Consider the following 21,944-nt stretch of genomic DNA (forward strand, 5'->3'; position numbering starts at 1 on the left):
CTGCCATTGCTTCTGACTTGTGGGCAGAACTCCATTGTCTCCAGGGATGGGGTGACTGAAGACAGTGAGATGAGACCATTTTCAAAAGCTTGGGAAACAAGACCTGCTTCATTCAGTATCCAAGCCCCAATCCTGGGAGTCCCCTCATTAAGAGGAGCCCCCATTGTAAAATTCTAGATGCTGCCAGCCAGGCTCCCCTGATGGGCAGTGTTGAAACATTAAACAGTGGCTTCTTACTTCTCAAGTTCCTCTTCTGAGCCAGCACTGAGGGTTGGCTGATCTTACTGAGGACCCTGAAGAGAGTAGGAAGGCTTGCCTTCAGAGACAGTGGAAGTCTGAGTCTGGGCTCACTTGCTTGGATGGGGGCTCCCACCCTCCCGACGGTACAGAGTCACCTCAGCTCTTGCCTCCAAGGTATTTTTGACTTACTTTTCTAATTTCTCCTAGAGTTACTGGAACAGGCTCTCAAATTTCTATTTGCAAACTCTGGTTTTCTGACATAATTCCCTTTTATCAAAAGTTCAAAATGTATTGGTGAGGACAGGAATTCCCAGGTCATTTTTACAATGACTTCTGAATCTGGGGTCATATACCCTCTCTTCATGTTGGGTCACTATATTGCCTAAAGTACAGATTCAGAGTTGTAGTAAACATTTTGTGTCAGACTACAGTTGCTGAAATAATTGTTTTTGACACTTAGGTCAGTCATAGTTACTACGGTGATAGTGTCATGTGGACAGCAGCTGAAAGTCTGGCTTCTCTCATTGTTCACTATTGCTTGGCTCTGTACTCTGAAGTTCTCAATTTCAGTTCATTTCTGGCTCAGTTGGGTATTCTGAGTAATGGCAGGCTGAGTGTGTGGCCAAGGTACAAGATCTTATAAGTCATATGTCTTTCAAGAATCATAGCCTTATCAGTGGTAGAGCTAGTGGCTTTTATCCTCACCCCGTCCCGATATATTATAGAAACCACAGTTAAGAACAACAAAATATGGCTGTAACAATGAAAAGAATTAGAGGATGTGGTTGGATAAAATTAATATTTCTCAATTCTTAATTCTTAAACTAAGATATGTTCTAGGAAAAGGCCCCACTTATAATAGTATCAAGAGAAATAAAGATAATAAACTTTAAAAATAAGCCATTTTTATGAATAAAACTTTTGAGGGACAGAAAAGATGAGAGCAAATGGAAACACACATCCTCTCATTATGCAGAAAGATCCAGAATTAAATATAAGCCATGCGGAAAGGCACAAGCCTAAACATGAATAATTAAAATTGCAAAATCCTTGGACATGGGGAAGAAGCTTTGTCACACTGGATTTGTAGGGGCGATAACACTTGTGCTAATTACGGCTGTGGCTGGGATAGAACCTTGTGACCAAGGCAACACTGAAGGAAGTGTTTACTTGAGCATATAGTTCCAGAGGGTTAGAGCCTGTAATTGAGGAAACAGTATGGCAGCAAGTGGCAGGCATATTAGCTGAAGCAGGAAGCTGAGAGTTCACATCTTAACCACAAGCAAGCAGACAGAGCAAACTAGAAGCAGGGGAGGCTCTTCACCACCACCACTACCACCACCACCGCCACTGCCACCGCCACCACCACCACCACCACCACCACCATCACCATCACCATCACCATCATCATCATCGTCATCATCGTAAAGACCACCCCTGGTGACATATGTCCACTTTCAGGGCTTCACAACCTAAACCTCCCAAACAACGCCATCAATCAGGAACTAAATGGTCAAAAGCCCAAGACTATAGGGACATGTCTCATTCAAAGTACCACATGCCAAAGAATCCAGGCCACAAAAGGAAAACCTGGAAAAATTAGACCTCAGAGCCAAAACTAAATTAGGTCTAAGAGTCAAAACTGTGCACCAAAGACTCCAGTCAAGAGTGAAATGCCCACAGAACGGAAGGCTTACTTGCCTGTCATTTTGGGTGATAAAGGACTAATATCCAGAAAGGAAAGGACTACAACTAACCCGGTCATCACTGCCCAAATAGACAAAGGACTTGAATGAATATTTCCCCAAAGAAATATGCAGGTGACTAATAAATACCTGAAAGGTGTTTTTCAGTGCCAATAAGATGGCTCAACAGGTAAAAGGCGACTGGCACACAAACAGGTGACCTCAGTACAATCCTCAGAACCTACATAAAGGTAGGAGGAACAGCCTACACAACATTGTCCTCTGACCTCCACGCACCAGCCATGGTAAGTGGACCCCACACATATACACAATACCATGGGTAGTAATAGAATCCTTTCACTACTCATCACCACAGAAATGCAAATCAAAACTGGGCCACTCCTATCAGCATGACTACAATTAGAGATAAAATAAAAACAACCAAGTAAAAGTTAGGCTGTGAAGAAGTCAGAGCCTGACACACTGCTGCCTGGGAATGTGAAAGAAGGTAGCAGCTGCGGAAGAACAAGGTGCTTCCTCAAAAGATAAACAGCGAGACTGAGATATATATGATCCTGCCACTTCTGGAGAGATGCTCAGCGTAACTGAAAGCAAGGACGTGAACGTCCACATTCATAGAGGCTTTGGATACAGTGGCCAAAGACTGGAAGTGTCCATGGAGAGTTGAATGGACAAACAAGATGTGTGGTGTGTGGTGTGTGTGTGTGTGTGTGTGTGTGTATTTCAGTCTCTCGAAGGAAAAAAAAATCCCAACACACACTACAATGCGATGAACAGAGCATCTTTTTCTGCTGAGTGCAATAAGCTGGTTGCAAACAGAGGAAAGCATGACTGCCCTTGGGTGAGGTACCTAGAGCTGTCCATCAAAGGAATAGAAAGCTGATTATGGTTGCCAAGGGCTGAGGGAAGGAGGCAGGAAGTGGTTAAATGGGTACATATACATAAGAGAAAAATGAGTTCTGGAGACCAATTGCACTACTGGGGGAAAGGACTTAAGACTACTGAACAGGGGTGGGGGTGGAGCTCGCCTGGTAAAGGGCTGTGATACCACATAAAGAGGCGTGATAGCCCACAACTACAGTGCCAGCATTTAGAAAGTAGAGGCAGGAGGATCACAGCTCAGAGGCATCCTTAGCTACACATCAAGTTTGAAGTTTGGAGATACTATTGTTAAAAAAAATAAGTATTTTAAGGCTATTTGAATGGTTCATCCAAACACGGTTAAGATGGTATGTTATGTGGTATGTGCGTTTAACCTCAAGTGAAAAAACTAATCAATTGATGTGATATTACACAGGAATGTCAATTCTCCATGAATTTCAGTCTAGAGTAGTGGTTCCCAACCTTCCTAATGCTGCAACCCTTTACTATAATCCCTCCTAGTGAGGGGACTTCCAACCATAAAATTGTTTTCATTGCTACTTTGTAACTAACTGTTATGAATCATAATGCAAATGTCTGTGTTTTCTGATGGTCTTAGGGGACCCCTGCAAAAGGGTCCTTTGGCTCCCCCCACAAGGGGTCAGGAGCCACAGGTAGAGAACCACCGGTCTAATGAGTAGGAAGGAATAAAGAAGAAGATAAGAAGGAGCGGGGAAGGAGGAAGGAGGGCAGAGGGAAGGAGGGCAGAGGGAAGGAGGGCAGAGGGAAGGCAGGCTGGTTGCCTGCTACTGAGTGTCTTCTCTGCCTCACACTATGCTAGGCAGCTCCAGTTGCTGATTAAATGTAATGACCACAGTCTCCTGAAATGGTTACCCACAATTCCTGGGGCCCAAGCAGGTTAAGCCATTTGTCATTCATGTTTCTGTCATCACAGGTCCTATGGCCTGAGCTGGAAGCACATCCTGAGTTGGTCTAACTCCGAAAGCCCATGCTCTTCCTCCACACAGGAACTCATTCCCACCCTTTTCTAGACAGGCGAAGGTCTGCATCCTTGGTGTGTGGGAGTGTGGGCGGAGAGATCAGAGAACAACTTACAAGATTCAGTTCTCTCCCTTCTGCCCTGTGGGATCAGGCTTGGCAGCAAGTTCCCTGTCCCACTGAGCCATGTCTCTGGCCCAGTTTTTACAACTTTTTATGAAGCAGACACTGATTTAAGAGTCCCATTTAGCCCAGCCTAGAACTCTCCAGAACACTGAGGGACCATTTACTACAAACTGATACTATCTTTCCAAATGTACAGAGAAGGGGAAATAGACATTTCTATACATAGAGGGAGATGGGTGCACCTATGCAGACATTCTAAACTCAAAGCCACATACCCCCCCACAGAGATACACATATGTATTTAATTTAAAATGATAAAAATTAGTTTTAAAAATGTCAGTAGATGTTGGGTAGAGTTAGAATTACGTCTGACTAAGCTTAAGTCCCCAAGTGAGTCCTTTCATGAAGACTGGTGGGGTGCATTTGCTGAGATGGAAAAGCTTAGCAGGAAGAGGATTTGGGGTGACAAAGGAAAGTTCTGCCTTGTCCAGCTGCCTACCTTCTCCTGACCCCAGGGAGAGTCGCTTATCTTCATTTGGGGATTCACAGATTAGGGGTCAGTGAATCGAGGGATCCTGTAAGACAGAAGTGAAAGACCCAGGAGCTCACGGCAACATGGAGGATTCTAAGATCATAGAGAAAGAAAACTGAACAGACTAAGCTGAGAGAAGGAAGGCAGGTGACAGGCAACTGGGTTGAGGAGTTTTGCTTTGAAGTGTTTGGACTATCTCATAAACTGCAGAGTTTCTTTTATTCTGCTTTATCTAACAGAATATCTTTATCTAGTTTCTGGGAATTGCGGTCAAAAGAATCTTGAAATTTTTTTCGAATTGTTCTTTTATTAAAATAAAAATAATTGTTCAGATTTTGCCAGGCAAGTTGACATATGCTTTTGATTCCAGAACTCAGGAGGCAGAGGCAGGCAGATATCCATGTTTCAAGCCAGTGACACCAGGATAACCAGTGTTGCATAGTGAGGCCCTGTTTCAAAATTTATATATGTATTTGAATTTCCATCTAAACAAAATCACATGCCAACCTGCTAATGACAAGTATCTCCAAGAGGAAAAATTAGACATATTCATCTCTAAACATTTTATAATAATTGATATTTTGTACCTCGGTTTTGTTCTGAGACAATGTTTCAGCTAGCCCAGGCTGGCTTCATAAACTCATATGCAGTCAAGAATGACCAGGAACTTTTATTCTTCCTGCTCCTACCTCAGTAGTGCTAGGAGTACAGTTATATACCATCACATCTGGTTTGTGTGGTGCTGGGGATCTAAGCCAGGGCTTTGTGCATGCTAGGTAAGCCTTCTACAGCTGGGCTACTCAAACCCTACACAAAGAACAGGTGTCACATTTGTAAAAGAAATGTTTCTTCATTGTGTTCTCCCCACACAGTGCACACACCTGTGTATATGGGATAGTGTATGCACCATGAACCTAAGGGACTCTGGAGCCAGGGACTTTGGGAACACAGAAGGACAGGAGCACACAGCAGCAGGTTCCCCGGGTTTTCTTCCTGCTTGCATAGTCTCAACTCAACAGTGAAGAGCTAGCAACCTAGAAAGTCAGTGCATACAGATGGGAAAAGCTGGCTTTTTCCCAGGGCAAGGAATGGGGCAGCTTAACAAGACAGGCAGCCTTCAAGTCACCCGAGCTCCACACAGAAAGTGTGGCATCACTGCCACCAGGGATAGCCAGGGCAAAGCTTACGCTTCCCCTCTGCCATCTATAAACAGACCTCTGCCAGGGGACTGAGAAAACCAGAAGAAATCCATGTCTTTCATCCTCACAGTGGTCAAGAGCATCCTCCTGTCCCATGGTGTCAGTAGGCAGTGGGACCTTGCTTCCATCCCAAATAATAAGCATCCCTGTTCCCCAACAGGTGGTGTTAAGAGAAGTCTAGTGCAGAGTCTAGACTCTGATTGGTAACCTGCAGTAGTGAGGTTATCCTTTCTCCCACCACCATGGTAACACTGGAGTGTAATGATACACTCCTGTCCCTTCTAGCCAGAGAGAAACAGGTGGAAGCCTATAGGAAACTGGACTCCCTCTCTACCCATTAGTAACAAGGTCCCTCCCCAATGTCATTGAGGTGAAGTATGGAACCAGGACTCCACCCCATCTAATTAGGCAATGATCCTCACTTCCCTGATGGAAACGTGTCAGAGAAGACAGCTAAAATGTAAGACTGAAATACGATTCTAATCATCATCACTCCCACAATACCCACAATGACCATGTTTTAATTTAAAAAAAAAAAAAAAGAACTTGTCATGGGGCTGATGAGATGGCTGGGTTTGTGCATAAGCTTGTGGGCTTGAGTTTAGATCCCAGCACCCATGCAGAAAGCTGGGCATGGTGGGGCATATTTATAACTGGAGCAGAGGACTGGAGCATGTGATGGAGTGGACAGGTGGATCCATGAAGCTCACTGGACAGCCAAACTAATGAGTCACTAGTTTCAAATTTGGTGAGAGACTGTCTCAATAATAATAATAATAATAATAATAATAATAATAATAATAATAATAATAATTCTTTCCATTAATTTATTATTAATTTCTTTCCACCTTGATTATTATTATAACCAAGGTGGAAAAAAATTGAAAAGCCACCCAATGTTAGCCCTTGACCTCCACAAGCACACAAACATGCTATCAAGTACATACACAACATAACACACACATATTATCACCACCACCACCACCACCATCATCATCACGTGTATTTTTAAAAAAATCACATCAAGAACAAGGAAGATCCCAAACTAAATTTTAAAAGTTGAGACAGGGCACTGGATCGGAGAGCCAGCTCTGCAGTTAAGAGTGCTTGCTGATCTTGCAAGGGGACCCGACTCTGTCCCCAGTACCACATCAAGTGGTTCACAGCTACCTATAACTCCAGCTCCAGGGAATCTGACGCCCTTTGGCCCTCACAGGCACCTATACCCATGTGCAGAAACCCCCACACAGACACACAGATAAGATATGAACTATTTTTAAAAAGTCAATAGATGCCACTATTAGAATGAGAGATGTCAAAAATTTTAAAGCAGCACCAGGGGAAATGCTTCACTGGGCAATTATAAACTTCCTAAGCACAAAGGAAGGAAGGGAGGGAGGGAGGGAGAGAGAGAGAGAGAAAGAGAGAGAGAGAGAGAGAGAGAGAGAGAGAGAGAGAGAGAGAGGAAAAGAAGAAGAGAGGGAGGAAGAAAGGGTAAATGAAGAAAAAGGAGATGGGAATATTACCAAATGAGCGTTACAAATGAGAACTAAAATAACTAAATAAAAATCCATTCAGGCATGGTGGCATGCACCTTTAATTCCAGCACTTGAGGTACAAAAGCAGGCAGAGCCCTGAGTTCCAGGACAGCCCAGGGCTACATGGAGAGATCCTGTTTCAAAAACAAAAAAACAAACAAACAAACAAACAAAAAAAACAAAAACAAAACAAAAATAAACAAACAAACAAAAACCCAACCAAACAAAAAAGTCCTCAATGTGTGGACTCAACAACAGAATTGAGGACAGAGCAAGAGAAACACAAATTTGAACTTTGATAATAGCATCACCTATTGATAATGACTGAGACAAAAATAGACTTAAAGAGGAGTCTGAAGGACTTAGCAAAAGACCTAATCTTTGCATCAATGGGGTCCCAGTAGAAAGCAAGGAAGAGGTGAGGTGGGGGGGGGGGAGTACTCAGAAGGGCATGGGCTGGAAAGATGGCTCATAGAGGACCTGGGTTTGGTTCCTAGCACCCAAATCAGGTGGTTCATAACTAAACTCCAGCTTCAGGGACCCAATGCCTTCTTTTGTCCTCTGCCCTCACCAGGCACACATACAGAGCACCTACATTACAGGCAAACACTGACACATGTAAAATAAAATGAATAAATCTTTTTTTTAAAGTTGGCAAGCTGGAGTTTATAAGTTTTTTCATCTTCTTGTCTTTGAAAGAGATTACAAAGTAAGCTAAAAACAAGCTAGAAATTAGAAGACAATATTACACACACACACACACACACACACACACACACACCACACAAACACACAGAGCAAATGATTTCTATTCCAGAAGTGAACAAATGCTTAATAAAAGATACAAGAGGGCAATAAACACATTAAAATATTGTCTGAACAGCCAGTCATCAGCAAAATGCAGATTTAAAACCACAATGAAGCAATCTGACACTAGAATATCTAAAATAAAGAATAACAATACCAAACTGATGAGGATATGGAATAGTCAGTTACACATTGTTTATGGAGTTTTGAAATGGTACAAAGTTGAAAAACAGTTTGGCAATTTCACAGAATTAAACAATCACCTAGACTTTGACCTAATTAGTCTGTTCCTTCCCATAAAGAAGTGAAACCTTATGTTGACAAGAGACTTGTGCAATACTGTTCATAGAAAGTTTGATTCAAAATAACCTCCTACCGGCTCCACCCTAATCTATCAACAAAAGGATGATTTGCTATTATACAATGTGTTATTATAATACAATGTATCATTACTGAGCCATGCATGGAAGAGGAGAGACTCATGAATACAAGTAATGACATGGATGAAACCCCAGAACATGGTGTGTGAAGAAAGGTAAGAAAATAACGATAGGTGCTTTTTGGCTCCACTTGCAAGAAGTTTTAAAACAGATGAAATGAATTAGTGGAGAAATAAATCAAGATGGCGGTCACCTGGAAGATAACAGAGAAGGTGCTCTAGGAATGGGCATGAGGGAATGTTTACAGGTTGATGGTTCACAACCCGGGGGTTTTGGGCACCCAAAGGGAATCCCAAAACCAGCAGAACTGTATAGGTATCAAGGGATGGCTCCAGAGCCCCTTAAATTTTTCCTGCTTTTTCATTACACTGGGACACACAGTTCACAAGACCTCCAAGAGATCCAGGCCCTTCACTCCAGGCTTGTGCCAAACTCCTGACTTCACTCTTTCTGAAATTTGCACTCTTCTGTCTTGTTTATGGTTCATATCCTTATTTAGTTGTTTTTATTTTTGTGTGTGGCTATTTTGTCTGCACATATGTCTGTGTACCACTTGTGCCTTGTGCCAGACGAGGCCATCAAGTCTCTTGCAACTGGAGTTACAGATGGTTGTGAGCTGTCCTGTGGGTCCTTGGAACTGAACCAAAGTCTTTCAAAAGGGTGGCCAGAGCTCCTAGCTGTTGAGTCATCTCTCAAGCCATATCTTTTAAAAAGTACATTTATGTGTGTGTTTGTGGGTGTGTATCTACCACAGCACACTCGAAGAGATAGATCAGAGGACCACTAATAAGTCACTTCTCTCCCTGTACCATGTGAGTCTGCAGGGTTGAACTCAGGGTCTCAGGTTTGGTGACAAGGGTCACTACCCACTCAGCTACCTTACTGACCCTCAGCTTATTGCTTTAAGGTAGGTCTTCTGACCTCCAGGCTGGTCAAAAGGTCATTATCCACATTCTCCACAGCTTCTCTGCTTCCCCGGTGACCACTGTACAATTGTCTGTTCCCATTTCTGGCCACAGGGGCCTGTCCACTGTGTTAACGGTTCTGTCTCCATGACACGGCATGGGGTCTGGACTTGTACAATAAATATATAAACCAAAGCTCCACCCAAATATGTACCCATGAGCATATGAGCAATAGGGGATATTCCTCAGGCCTGAGGGGAAATCACATCGACTACAACGCCCCAGTGACTCAATCTGCAGAGACGTTGATGAGGTCAGTTCTGGATACCCACTGTGAGGGCACACTGCCTGGAAGACCAGCTTCCTCCTTTTTTTTTTCCCCTCAGCTAAAGGCCAAAGAAGGAGGTTCAGGTCAGAACCCAAACTTCCTAAGAACCACCCTTAAGACCAGAGCATGAAAACAGAACCTATTCTTGGTTCCTCCCCTTTGGCTCCTTCCCACACTAAGAGAGCAACCGCCATGTTGAAAATAGAGAACAACTCTAAACTCCCAGATGCCCCTGCCAGGATGGGGTTCCTGTGGGATTCCAGTTGACATTTTTTAGATTCTTTATTTTTTTCCTTAAAAAAAAACAAAACAAAACAATTCTTCTTTTAAAGATCTTCTTTTTATGTGTATGAGTGTTTGCTTGCATTGTATATATGAACATCAACCTACACTAACCTCAACTGCTTCATAAAGTCAGTTGGTATCTTTTTTCACTACTTCAGACTTGATGGTGCCCCAGGAGTTGATCTGACAGAATCCCAGACCAGACCTGGTGCCAGACCTACCCTGGATCCACTTCCCCCTGGCCACATAGGCGTCTGTGACCTCTGCTGGGAAAGCCTAACCATGAGTGCCTTCCTAACAAAGACCGCCTACACCTGGTTTGAGCCAGCTAGTCAAACGGTGAAATGTGACCCTCAGCTGTGGTAAACGCAGAGTCTGTTGCCTGTTGTATCACAGTCATTTATCTCACAAATGTGTCAATGCTGCCATCGCCACCATTGAGACCAAGCTCTACCTCTAGTTAATGGATTGGTACCCCACTAGCTGTAAGGTTGATATTCCCAGTTTTCAATTGCGGTATTTGATGGAGATCAGGCAAAGTTAGGGCAAGCTGTGTGGGTAATGAACAACATCACTGCCATTGCTGACAACTGGGTACCTGGATCACAAGTTTGATTTGACATGAGTTTGGTGACTGGTATGTGGCTATAACTGTCACTAACAAGTTTTGAATTCTAACTAGCCACAACCCAGAATCTTCTGAACGAGAGACTCTACTGAGGGACTGCCTGGATTAGGTTGGCCTCAAGGTGTGTCTTTGGGGGTCTTGAGCTAGATAAGACAAGAGAGAGCTAGATCAGACCCAGCAGATGGACTGTAATCTGGAATTATGAACCAAATAAACCCTTTCTTCCCGAAGTTTCTCTTGGTTAGTGTATTTTATCACAGAAACAGAGATGGAGCTAGGACAGTAGGCAACGGATAGAAAGAGGGAACTTTTCTGAGGTCCATGAAGACTCAGATGCTCTAGAGAAAGATGGTAAGGATGTTTGTTGGTGGATTCTGTTGAAAGACAGTATTCCTTTCTGCCTGCATCATCACACTCCCAGAGACTGCTTCAATGGCAGGTGAAAGACTTGACCTGTGACCATGTCTCCCTTTCCCATGTATATCTGTAAGCTTCTATTACCACGCCTCAAAAATAAAGGCTTTATAAAACAAAATAAATAAACATTCATTACCAGATCCAAAGCCATCTGGATTTGCTTCTGTGTTAGCTGGAAGTTTTATTCTCTTCGTTGCTTTGACTTTACTTTTAAGATTATGATTCAGTTAGAATAATTTTTACATAATTCTATGTGTGTGAAAGAGAGTGAGAGTGAGAGAGAGAGGGAGATGGAGAGGGAGAGGGAGAGGGAGAGGGAGAGGGAGAGGGAGAGGGAGAGGGAGAGGGAGAGGGAGAGGGAGACGGAGACGGAGACGGAGACGGAGACGGAGACGGAGACGGAGACGGAGACGGAGACGGAGACGGAGACGGAGACGGAGACGGAGACGGAGACAGAGACAGAGAGAGACAGAGAGAGCTATGTGCCTGCAGGTACCTTCAGAGACCAGATGAGGGAGTCAGACTTCTAGAGCTGGAGTTACAGGCTGTTGTGAACATCCTGGTTTGGATGCTGGGAACTGAACTTGGGTCTTCTGGAAAAGCATCAAGTGCTCTTAACCACTGAGTCACCTCTCCAACCCTAATAATTTTTCTATGTGAAAAGTTTGTGTATGCTACATATCTGTAGCATCATTTGTTGAAAAGACTTCCTGTCTACACTACATTGTCTTGTTTCCATTGTTGGAGATGAGTTGATAGCATACTTGTGTGGATCTGATTCTGGGCTCTCTCTTCTGCTCTACTGACCCATTTGTCATTTGTCTATTTCTCCTCAATATGCTATGGGACAATGCTGTGTCTTGAAGTCCATAGTGGCAGCCCTCTAACTTTGTTCTCCCTCAATACTGCATTCTCTACTTTAGGTCCTTTTCCTTTCCATATAAACTTTAGAATAAACCTGTTCATATCTGCAAAGTAACTTTGTATTTTTGTTTGGATTGTACTGAGGATATAAGTCAATCATGGAAAAATGGATACCCTAACCATAATGAGATCTCCTTTCCACGAGCCTAGAATACTTCTCCCTTTGTTTATATGTTCTTATATTTCTTTCATTGGTTTTGGGGTTTCCACATAAAGCTCTTGATACAGTAATTATTTCATACAGATTAGATTCTACATAACTACTTCATCTTTGATGTCTATGTAGTTGGTACTGAGGTGGTTTTTTTTTTTTATTTCAAATTCCAACAATTCATTACTGATTTATATAGAGATGTAATTGACTTTTTACATATAACCAATCCTCCAATCTTGCTATAACTGTCTGTTGGGTCAAGAAATTTTGATATTGCTGTTGATTCTTTAGGATCCATATAGACAATACTCTCATTCACAAATGAGACCAGTTTCGTGACTTCCTTCCCTTTCTGTAGATGCCATATTTCCTTTTCTTGGTTTTTGCATTAGCTAAGACTTCTAGTACAAACTTGAGTAGGAGTGGAGAGCAAGCAGCTTTAAGCTTGTCCCTGATCTTAGTAAGGAAGTATCTAGTTTCTTGACGTTAAGCCGAGGCTATGTCCTTTGTCATCATGCTTTCTCTGGCTGAAGACATGACTCTCTAGTCCTACTATGCTGTGACTTTTTGCTGTGCCTGGGTGCAAGACTGTCAAAAATTATTTTTCCAAATGTAATTGATATGATTATGATTTTTCTTTGTCAGTCTGTGGAAGCCATGGGTTGTACCAGTTGACTTTCAAATGATGACTAAGCATCACGTACCTGAAATAAATCCCTCATGGTCTACAGTGTCTCTGGCTGTGGGGAGAGTTCTTTTATTCATTGCTGGATTAAGGTTGCTCTACAGTTGTTGAAGAGTTTTGTATCCGTGGGCATGGGGAATACTGATCTATATCTGTACATCCTATTTCTCTCTTCTTTTAAAGACATCTAGATAGCCAAGGTTGACCTTGAACTCCTAACCCTCCTGCCTCTAGCTTCTGAGTGTTGGAATTGCAGGCCTGTGCCACCACATTCAGTCATGTGGTGCTGGGGACTAAACCCAGGTCTTCTTGTATGCTGGGAAAGTGCTCTACCAACTGAGCCACCTCCCCAGGCCATGACTGCTTTTCTATCTGTTCCTATCTGTCAGCCTTGAATAGTTGAAACTTGAAGATAAAATACAATATATTGACTTGAGCACTTCTTTCTGATTTGGGCATTAGTATAATGCTGACCTCAGAAAATGAGTTAAGGCTGGGTATAGTGGTACAGTTTTGATCTCAGAACTTGGGAGGCAGAGGTAGCTGGATCTCTGTGAATCCCAGGTGAGCCTAGTCTACACAGTGAGACCCTTTAAAAATGAGTTAAGGAACACTCTGCCATCTTCTGTATTCTGGATTAGATTTTAGTATCCTATTAGCATTTTCTCCTTAAATATTTATTAGAATTCACCAATGAAACCATGTGGGGCTGGCTCTGTTCATTTTGGAAGGTGACTAATTATTGATTCTCTTTGTTTAATTGACAGAAGTCTCTTCAAACAATTAAGTTCTCCCAGTATGAGTTTCAGTAGAAATAAGGAACCTGCTCATTCCCTCCAAACTGTCCAGTTTGTGGGTGAGAGCTGCCCATATTTCTTACAGCCTTTCACTGTCAGTGAAGTTGGTGTACAATTTCACTTTTTTGTTTTTTTTTTTTTTTTCATTTTTTTGAGACAGGATTTCTCTGTGTAGCCCTGGCTGTCCTGGAACTCACTCTGTAGACCAGGCTGGCCTCGAACTCAGAAATCCGCCTGCCTCTGCCTCCCAAGTGCTGGGATTAAAGCCGTGCACCACCACTGCCTGGCAACAATTTCACTTTTTTATTGAGATATAGTTCATGTAAATTCATCACTATAAAGTTCCCACTCTGGTGTTTAGAACACTCAGTATGTTATATAACCACTACCACTGCCTTTGCTTGCACATCTCCATCATGAAGTAGGACCCCTGCCCCTGCCTCCCTGTCCTTGGCAACCAGGAATCTACTTCCATCTTTATGAGCATCCTGAACGAAGAGGATCATGTGACACATGCTCTTTTGCATTTGGTTTTTTCACTTAACGTGTTTTCTAGGGTCACCTGTTTTATCGTGTGGGTATGCCCTAAGCATTTCTTCAATAACTATACTCATGTGTCAAAATTCAGACCTGGGAAAAACCTAAGACTCTAGCAGCGCAAAGAAAAAGATGAAAAGCATTATTCAGGTATGATCCAAGTGTGATCCAGGTGTGGTCCAGGTGTGATCCAGGTGTGATCCAAGTGTGATCCAAGTGTGATCCAGGTGTGATCCAAGTGTGAACCAAGTGTGAATCAAGTGTGATCCAAGTGTGATCCAGGTGTGATCCAAGTGTGAACCAAGTGTGATCCAGGTGTGATCCAAGTATACCCTTCCACATGAACAGAAATGAACCGAGCCTAGCAATTCCTCTCTAACAGAAAAGAATCAGGCTTGAAACTCCTAGACTTAATCTGCTGCTGTAGTCACAAGCCTCCTGCTTCTGAGGGAAAACTTTCTCCTGCCTGGTGCCTAGCTAGGAAGGCATTTGTACATGGAACAATCCCTTAGGGTGTTATTCATCTCCATTTGACATGCAAGAAGCATGGATCTGAGAGATTAAGCCATTTTCTCAAGACCTGTAGCCAGTGAGAGCCAAGATGAGACTTCAGGATTACCTAATGACTAAAATCTCCTCAGCTGTCAGGGAATGCCTAGAATTCTTGTCCTAACTGCTCCAGTAATATGTACTCCAGTAATAGGCACATCTTATCTTTTTTGTTTGCTGTGAGCCTTACCTGACAGTCTAGAGAAGTCTACAGACTTCAGACTAATGTTTTAAAATGCATGAGATTACATCACAATTGGAAAGGAAACACAACCCTTGTGAGGGTTAATGTTGATTTGTTGACCTGACAAGTGTTAGAATCACCATGGAGACAAATGTCTCAGCAAATCTCTGAGTGAGGTTTTCGATTAGGTTGACTGAGGTAGAAAAGACCCATCTTAAATGTGGGTGACATCATTCATTCCATGAACTAGAGTCCTAGGCTGTGTAAAGAGAAGCGGGGGTGTGGGGAAAGGGCTGGAGAGATGGCCCAGGGCTAAGAGCACTTGCTGCACTTCCAGAGGACCTAGGTTAGCTTTCTAGCACCCATGGGCTGCTTCTGGCTTCCCTGGACACCAGGAATGTCAGTAGTGCAAAGACACATACATGCATCCCAAACGTTTATACACATAAAATAATGAAATAAAATGAAATTGAGAGAGAAGAGAGAAAGGCCTGAGAAACTGTAGCAACAAGATAAGTAAACAGTGCGCCATGGAAATACAATTGCTAACTACTTTTAAACAACCCGATTTCTAAAGAAATACTATAAGTAACACATTAAATAACCAACCCAGCAGTCAGCCTAATTCCTACCATCACACTTTAAAATGTTAAAAAAGCATAAATGACAAAGGCTATCTGCAACCACTGTAGAGCGATGCACACACGCACATCTGGAGTTCTGTGGCCGACAAAGACACAGGTGCTGCTGGTATGACTGTGGCTTGTTGATAATGTTCATAATGAAAGGAAACACTAGTCTTCAGTTAGAAATGTCACCTGTCCTCCATCCTCACTCATGGGCCCCAGGCACAGCTGCAGGTGAGAATCTCTGCGCCCTCCCCCTCCCCTGCCTGCCCTGAAGCTATGAAACCCTGAAGAATGAGAACTTGGGCCTGGGGCCTGCTATCAGTTGTAGTAGCTCACGGTGTCCTGGAGTCCTGGTATGATCTTGCTGACCCTCTCCCTGAACAGTCCAGAGTTACCCCAGTCCATCTGCTTTCTGGGTACTCCCTAAACAGCCTATCAACAGCTTGTCTCCCACACCATGTCTCTGGGACAGTTTAATACCTCTGCCAAGCAACACCCCAGGGTGGTGTTGGGGAGTTTCTAACCTCTCATATCAGACTTCTTAGATGAGTTCAAAACAGTGGTCTCAGAGCCCAGCTCCCCTGGGGTGAAGTACGGTATCAAGACTACAGCAATGAATGAAAACTCAGGGGTAGATATCTGCAGAGAATGCAAGACAGGCGGCAGCTCAGTCAGGACCTCTCATGATGGGAGGCACAGCCCATCTCATGCCCCAGGGCCCTGCTTGGAATGTGGAAGACAATGGGCCAAGCTGGATAACTTCTGGGCCACTGTATCTTCAGAATAAGAGGGCTTTTCACATTATGTGGTGAATAGTGGCAATAAAGCAGCCTGAGTACATCCTCAGCAGCTTACCCCTGAGCTGATGAGACTCAGGGAAAACCCCATAGGTGACTCTAGGAAACAGCAGCACTTTCTAGAGCTTTCTTAAAGATCCAATACACACATAACCACAGTCTCTCTCTTCCATGTCTTTCCTCTGTATTCCAGACACTTCTCTTTCATTTTCAGTGGCCCCATGAACAGAAAGTAATATCTGAGCGCTCCTCCCGCTCCTATGTGACCAGGGAGACAGAGATGGAGCACTTCCCATGAAGGTGATATCATACGAGGAGCAGCAGTAAGTCAGTGGTAGCCACTCCAGGCGCTCAGCCACAGCAGGTCCCACGTACAGAGGCAGCTTTGTTTCTAGTTCAACCACAGTAAACTAGATCTAGGGTGACTAGATCTAGGGCTGAGGCAGAGGGAGGCAGGCTCAGGTGCCTACTCCAGACCTTACAGAAGAAATAGTCTAACTTGATACCCATCATCATGTTTCCATGGTGACCTCATCTAACCCGTCTCTGTACCAGTCCCTTGAACTGAAGGAGGAGGCTGCAGAACCCCAAGGAAGGAGAAAAGAGGAAGGTGGGCAGGCAACGATTGCCAGGAGGAGAAGGTGTTGCAGGGTTGGGCTGCGTGGCAACACCCTCCAAACAACCTGGGCCTGACAGAGATGAAAGGAACTCAAAAACAAAAACAGAAAAGTCAAGATGCACACCAGCAGCCCCAATGTTTCCTGTTTTTCTAACAAATCACTGATGATTTCCAAGAAAAGCAAGCTGTACTGCACTCGCCCCGGCACAGCCGCAGAATTTGCACATCTGGCCTGTGCTTCGAGAGCAGCCAGTGGTGGGCTGGGGCACAGGATGTGTCAGAACACCTCAAGACTCTGCAGCTTGAGAATCCAGAGAGGAGCAGGGCCAGGGGACTCCCTGCCACAGCCAGCCCAGGAGGTTGCAACCCATTACTATCTGCCAGTTCCTCCCACAGCTACTTCAAATCCCACCTGTCACATTAACGCATTAATGAGTCAGCCTTAAGATAAAGAAACAGAAAGATCTCCATTTTTAGAGAACCATCTGGGGAGGGCTGCATGGGGGATTCCCCCCAGGCCTAACTACATTCCCTGGGAATTTCTAGTACATGGTGTAAGGGCTCCAGGAAAGATCAGTGGAGCTGGGTTTCCTTGGCAACAGGAAGCAGATAAGTCTAGCAGAAGCAAGGTCACTCAGAAAGCTTCCCACAAGGGGTCCCATCCTACCTAGTTCCCAGCCTCACTGTTTCTTTCTTTCCTTGTTTGTGTGTTCTTACAGAGGTTTCCAAGCCCTCCACCCCCCCCCCCCCCCGGTGCAGTTAAAAGCCCTTGGAAAGTTGGATGTCAGGCCCTGATCTGGGGCTGAAGAACAACCTCCAGCCTTCTACTACTCTATTGGCCTCCCCCAAGAAAACACACCTGCTGCCTTCTGCCTAAACCCACTCAGTAAGCTGCCTCTGTCTCCGGGAGAGCCCTTCCACAGCCATCCCATGCCTTCCTTCTGCTCCATAATCAAAACCCCACATCACTCCACATGCACACTTGGATGCTCCAGACCCTGGAAAAACGTCACCTTCCCAGTGGGGTCCTGCCAAGCTGAGGATTCCACTCAGGTGACAGCCAATTCATATCTAAGCAAACCCAGCCTGCTGCCCAGCTCAGTCCTCCTGTACTCCCATAGAGGCAAGACAGAGGCAGGCTGTAGGCAGGGAGCCCCAGAAGGGGAAAAGGAGGACATTTTGAAGTCTCTATCCTCCCTGCTTTACTACTATTTGACAGGTACCTTAACTGGGGGATCTAATGCTCGTGTTACACACAGAGACACATACATCTTGCTGAGCCATATGAAACTGAGATGCAGGCTGTGCATATCATGTCTTGAATGCAGTCGTGTATTACTTTCAACAGGGGAAGTGCATCTTTAGGATATGGAGTGGGGATGCACCGTTCGACAGTTTGGTGGGCATGCAGGCATCACGGGACACTAACATGAGGACAGTGCACAGGAGGCTGCCTGTGGCGTAACACGGCATGCTGTCTGACAGTAAACACTTTCTGTAGGTAGAAGGAAGATACTCCAAACTAATATTTAAAAGTAGGCTACAGTAAACACATAAGCCAGTAACAGCAACACAGGTCACTTATTGTCATTATGAAGGTATTACCACCCTACACAGGTATGCACTTTGCCCTTTTCACGATTAGTAGCACACCAGCATCATCACAAACCCGTGAGTAATGTGGTACGCTCCAGTTCTGTGACAGCCACATCACTTGGCGATAGAAAAACTTCAACTTCATTATAACGTTGCGGGACTACCATTTCATTATCAATAGAAATGTTATTCAATACATGCCTGCAACCCAGTGAACCATGTGAAACAGAACAAGATATTAGCAAGTGTCTTTTTGTTGTTTTGCTTTGCTTTGTTTGAGACAGGGTCTCCTTAAGTAGCCCTGGTGGCCCAGAGCCTGTTATATATCCAAGCTGACCTTGAGTTTATGAAATCCTCTTGCGTCTGCTTCCCCAGGGATTAAAGGTAAATACCACTACACCTGCTCAAGTGTGCATCTCTTAAAACCAAGGACATTCTCTCGACTGATGGTATGGTTGTCACAACTAAAGATTAACCACAACTGCATAGTATCATCAGCTATGCCCACAGGACACATCTTGTTGGGTACCTTTTCTGTGTTTGGCTCTACAGCTTCCCCATTCTTCAGGGACCTTCTCTGAAAGGGGATACTTATTTTATAAATAAACTCCCTCCAGGCAGTAACATTCCAAGATTTTGTTCTGGAATGATGTGGGGTAGGTTTTCCTTCCCTAGAAAGTTAGAGATGGGAACCTGGTTGCTAGTAATATGGAAACCAGAAACTCCTGAACCCAACACCACCCCCATACCTGTCTTCAGGCCTCAGAGGCACCTAATCACAGCAGGAATGTGGGTGGTCCTCAGAGGACCACAGTGGACCTCAGAGGACCAGGACACTTTCAGTCTGCTCAGATCCTGGAGACCCTTCTGTGTCTGGCAATCCATGGCCCAGGAGCCTGTCACAACAGCACACAGGTCATTAAATTTCCAGGGACCTCACATAGACGCTGGGCCCTTACATTGGAGGGGAAAAAAATTATACCTATTCTTTTACCTGTTCAATCCGCAATTTCCTACTAGGAGATTAACAAATGCATGTCTATTGAGTCCCCAGCAAATGAATAAGCGTGTAACAGGAGGGATACATGAGAATCTGTTCTTCCCAAGGAAGGGTTTAGGGCTAGGATGTGGGTAGCTATGCCATGGAGCAGTCTGGGAAGCCAACAAGCCTTTCTCTCTTCCAAGGCCTGACTGGTCCCCTTCTCTCACTTTGAAAAGAGGGTAGAAATGCACACTACCCACCCAGGCAGGCTTGGGCCCGTACTCAGAGGGCACAGCCAGGACTCATTAGATTTGCTGGGAACTAGCCACTCCATGTAGCATGCAATCAGATACCAGCTCCATGGGGAATTCACCCTGACAAACTAACGGGTCTGCCTTTACCCTGTTCTACATGCAGCTCCTAAGGGACAGAACACCAAAGCCATGCTCCTCCATGGCTCCTGACTGTCCTCCTTCAACCAGGAGAGTCCATGACTGACTCAAAAGGAGCTTCAGACACTCGTGTTGGCAGCAGAGGAAAGAGAAACGTCCTTGAAAACTCACCATAGAAAAACAGAATGTACAGATGGCCAGGTGGTACATGGCTGTAAGCCCAGGATGTAGGAAGCTGAAGTGGGAGGATGGTGAGTTTGAGGCCAGCCTGGGCTACAAAGCAAGTTCTAGACTAGTCTTGTCTATGTAATAAGACCTGGTTTCTAAAAACAAAACAAACAAGAAAACAGAAGGTATTTGATAACATCATAGTACTCAAAGATGTCCATAATGGTGTCTCTAAAGTTCCCTAGACTCTAGTTCCTCAAGAAGTGGATTCTAACTTCTCTGCCCTTAAACTGAGGTGTGCCAATGACTGTGACAAACAGTGAATTACAATGGAAGTGGCCTGATGCAGCTTCCAAGGCTAGGTCATAAATAGCAAGGCAGTGACTGTCTCCTTTTCTACCTAGAGTTTGCCTTGATATAAGGAAACCCAAGAAATGTAGAGAAGAGCCGGGCTGAGTTTGAGGCCAGCCTGGTCTACAGAGTGAGTTCCAGGACAGCCAGGGCTACACAGAGAAACCCTGTCTCAAACAACAACAACAACAACAACAACAAAAGGAATTCATGCCCTGAATTTTCTACACACACACTCACGCTCCCTGGCACGCACGCACACGCACACACACACACACACACACACACACACATGCCCCAAAGGCTCCGCCGCTGCCGCCACCACTCTCGCGCCAGGCATTGTGACAGAGTCCAGGCCATATTACTAGAAGCTGCTGTGCTGTATTCAGAAAAGTTTGTGAGGAAACGCAAAAAGCCATAGTGCTATGTACTAGGCAACTAACACAACTGCAGCAAGCCAGAGGGAGAAGCGCCCTCAGAGACTATCCATCCTCTGCTCACTTACTAAAGCAAAACCCTTTCTTATCTAGCAGATACAGCCACAAGCACAATGCTTGACACTGTGGCAGACTCAAAGATGACTATATACTCACTGTCTGTCGCAAACATTGAGCTCTGCTCATGCCCACATGGATGTCACCACGTTGTGAGGACCTGAATAATCTCAACTGCATACCAGGCATGCTCCTGCCTCTTGTGTACTTGCTGTTTCCTCTGCCTGGAGGGCCTTTCTTTCCTCCTGCATTCCTGCTGCCTCACTCCTGAACCTCTTTCTAGTCTTTATATCATGCTGCCTATGAGGACTCCTGGTAGGTCCTGTCTCTAGTACTTCATTCCATATCCCCATCAATGAGTCTCACACACTACACATTTTGTCTGTCTGTCTGTCTGTCTACTTGTTTGTTTGTTTGCTTTTTAGACAGGGTCTTACTATGTAGCCCTGGCTGTCAAGAAACTCACTGTGTAGACCAGGCTGGCCTTGAACTCAGAGATCTGCCTCTGGCTCCTAAGTGCTGGGATCAAAGGTGTGCGCCACCATATCTAGCACATTTTATTTTTCCCCTGGGCTTCCCATCTTTCACTCCTTGCAGCCTCATTTAGAAGAGTGATGGCTTAGCCATTAAGAGTACCTGCTGCTCTTGCAGAGGACCCAGGTCCAGTTCCCAGAACCCAAAAGGTAGCTCACAACCATCTGGAACCAAAGTTCCAGATGCTACTTCTGATCTTCATGGACATCAGGCACATATGTGATGCACATTTATTCATTAAGACAAGATTACCATACACACAAAATAAATAAATCTAAAGAAGAAGGGTTTGGTTTTAAGAATATAAGCACCAGAGGCTTGAGAGATGGCTCAATGGTTAAGAGCACTGGCTGTTCTTGCCAAGGACAGTTCCAGCACCTACATGGAGGCTCACAACTGTTTGTAACTCCAGTTTTTGGGGATCTGATGCCTTCTTCTGGCCTGTTTAATTATTTCATGCATATAGTACACATATACACATACAGGTAAACATTCATATACATAAAATAAAAATAAACAAATTCTTGATGTAAAAAAGAAT

General features: G+C 44.3%; 1 protein-coding gene across 5 annotated transcripts in view; it reads right to left on the reverse strand.

The window, feature by feature from the left end:
• Positions 1-21,944, reverse strand: part of Pik3r5 (phosphoinositide-3-kinase regulatory subunit 5) — a 66,873-nt gene that overhangs the window by 29,871 nt on the left and 15,058 nt on the right. Inside the window, exon 1 of one of the 5 annotated variants that reach the window (XM_076936574.1) lies at positions 19,232-19,294. The exons of the other annotated variants lie outside the window; for them this stretch is intronic. The gene's annotated coding sequence lies outside the window, so the exon portion shown is untranslated. Of the gene's footprint in view, positions 1-19,231; positions 19,295-21,944 lie in introns of those variants that run through there. 5 annotated transcript variants of the gene reach the window in all.

The sequence above is a fragment of the Arvicanthis niloticus genome, chromosome 6 (assembly GCF_011762505.2).
Source record: "Arvicanthis niloticus isolate mArvNil1 chromosome 6, mArvNil1.pat.X, whole genome shotgun sequence".
In the NCBI taxonomy this organism is placed as follows: domain Eukaryota; kingdom Metazoa; phylum Chordata; class Mammalia; order Rodentia; family Muridae; genus Arvicanthis; species Arvicanthis niloticus.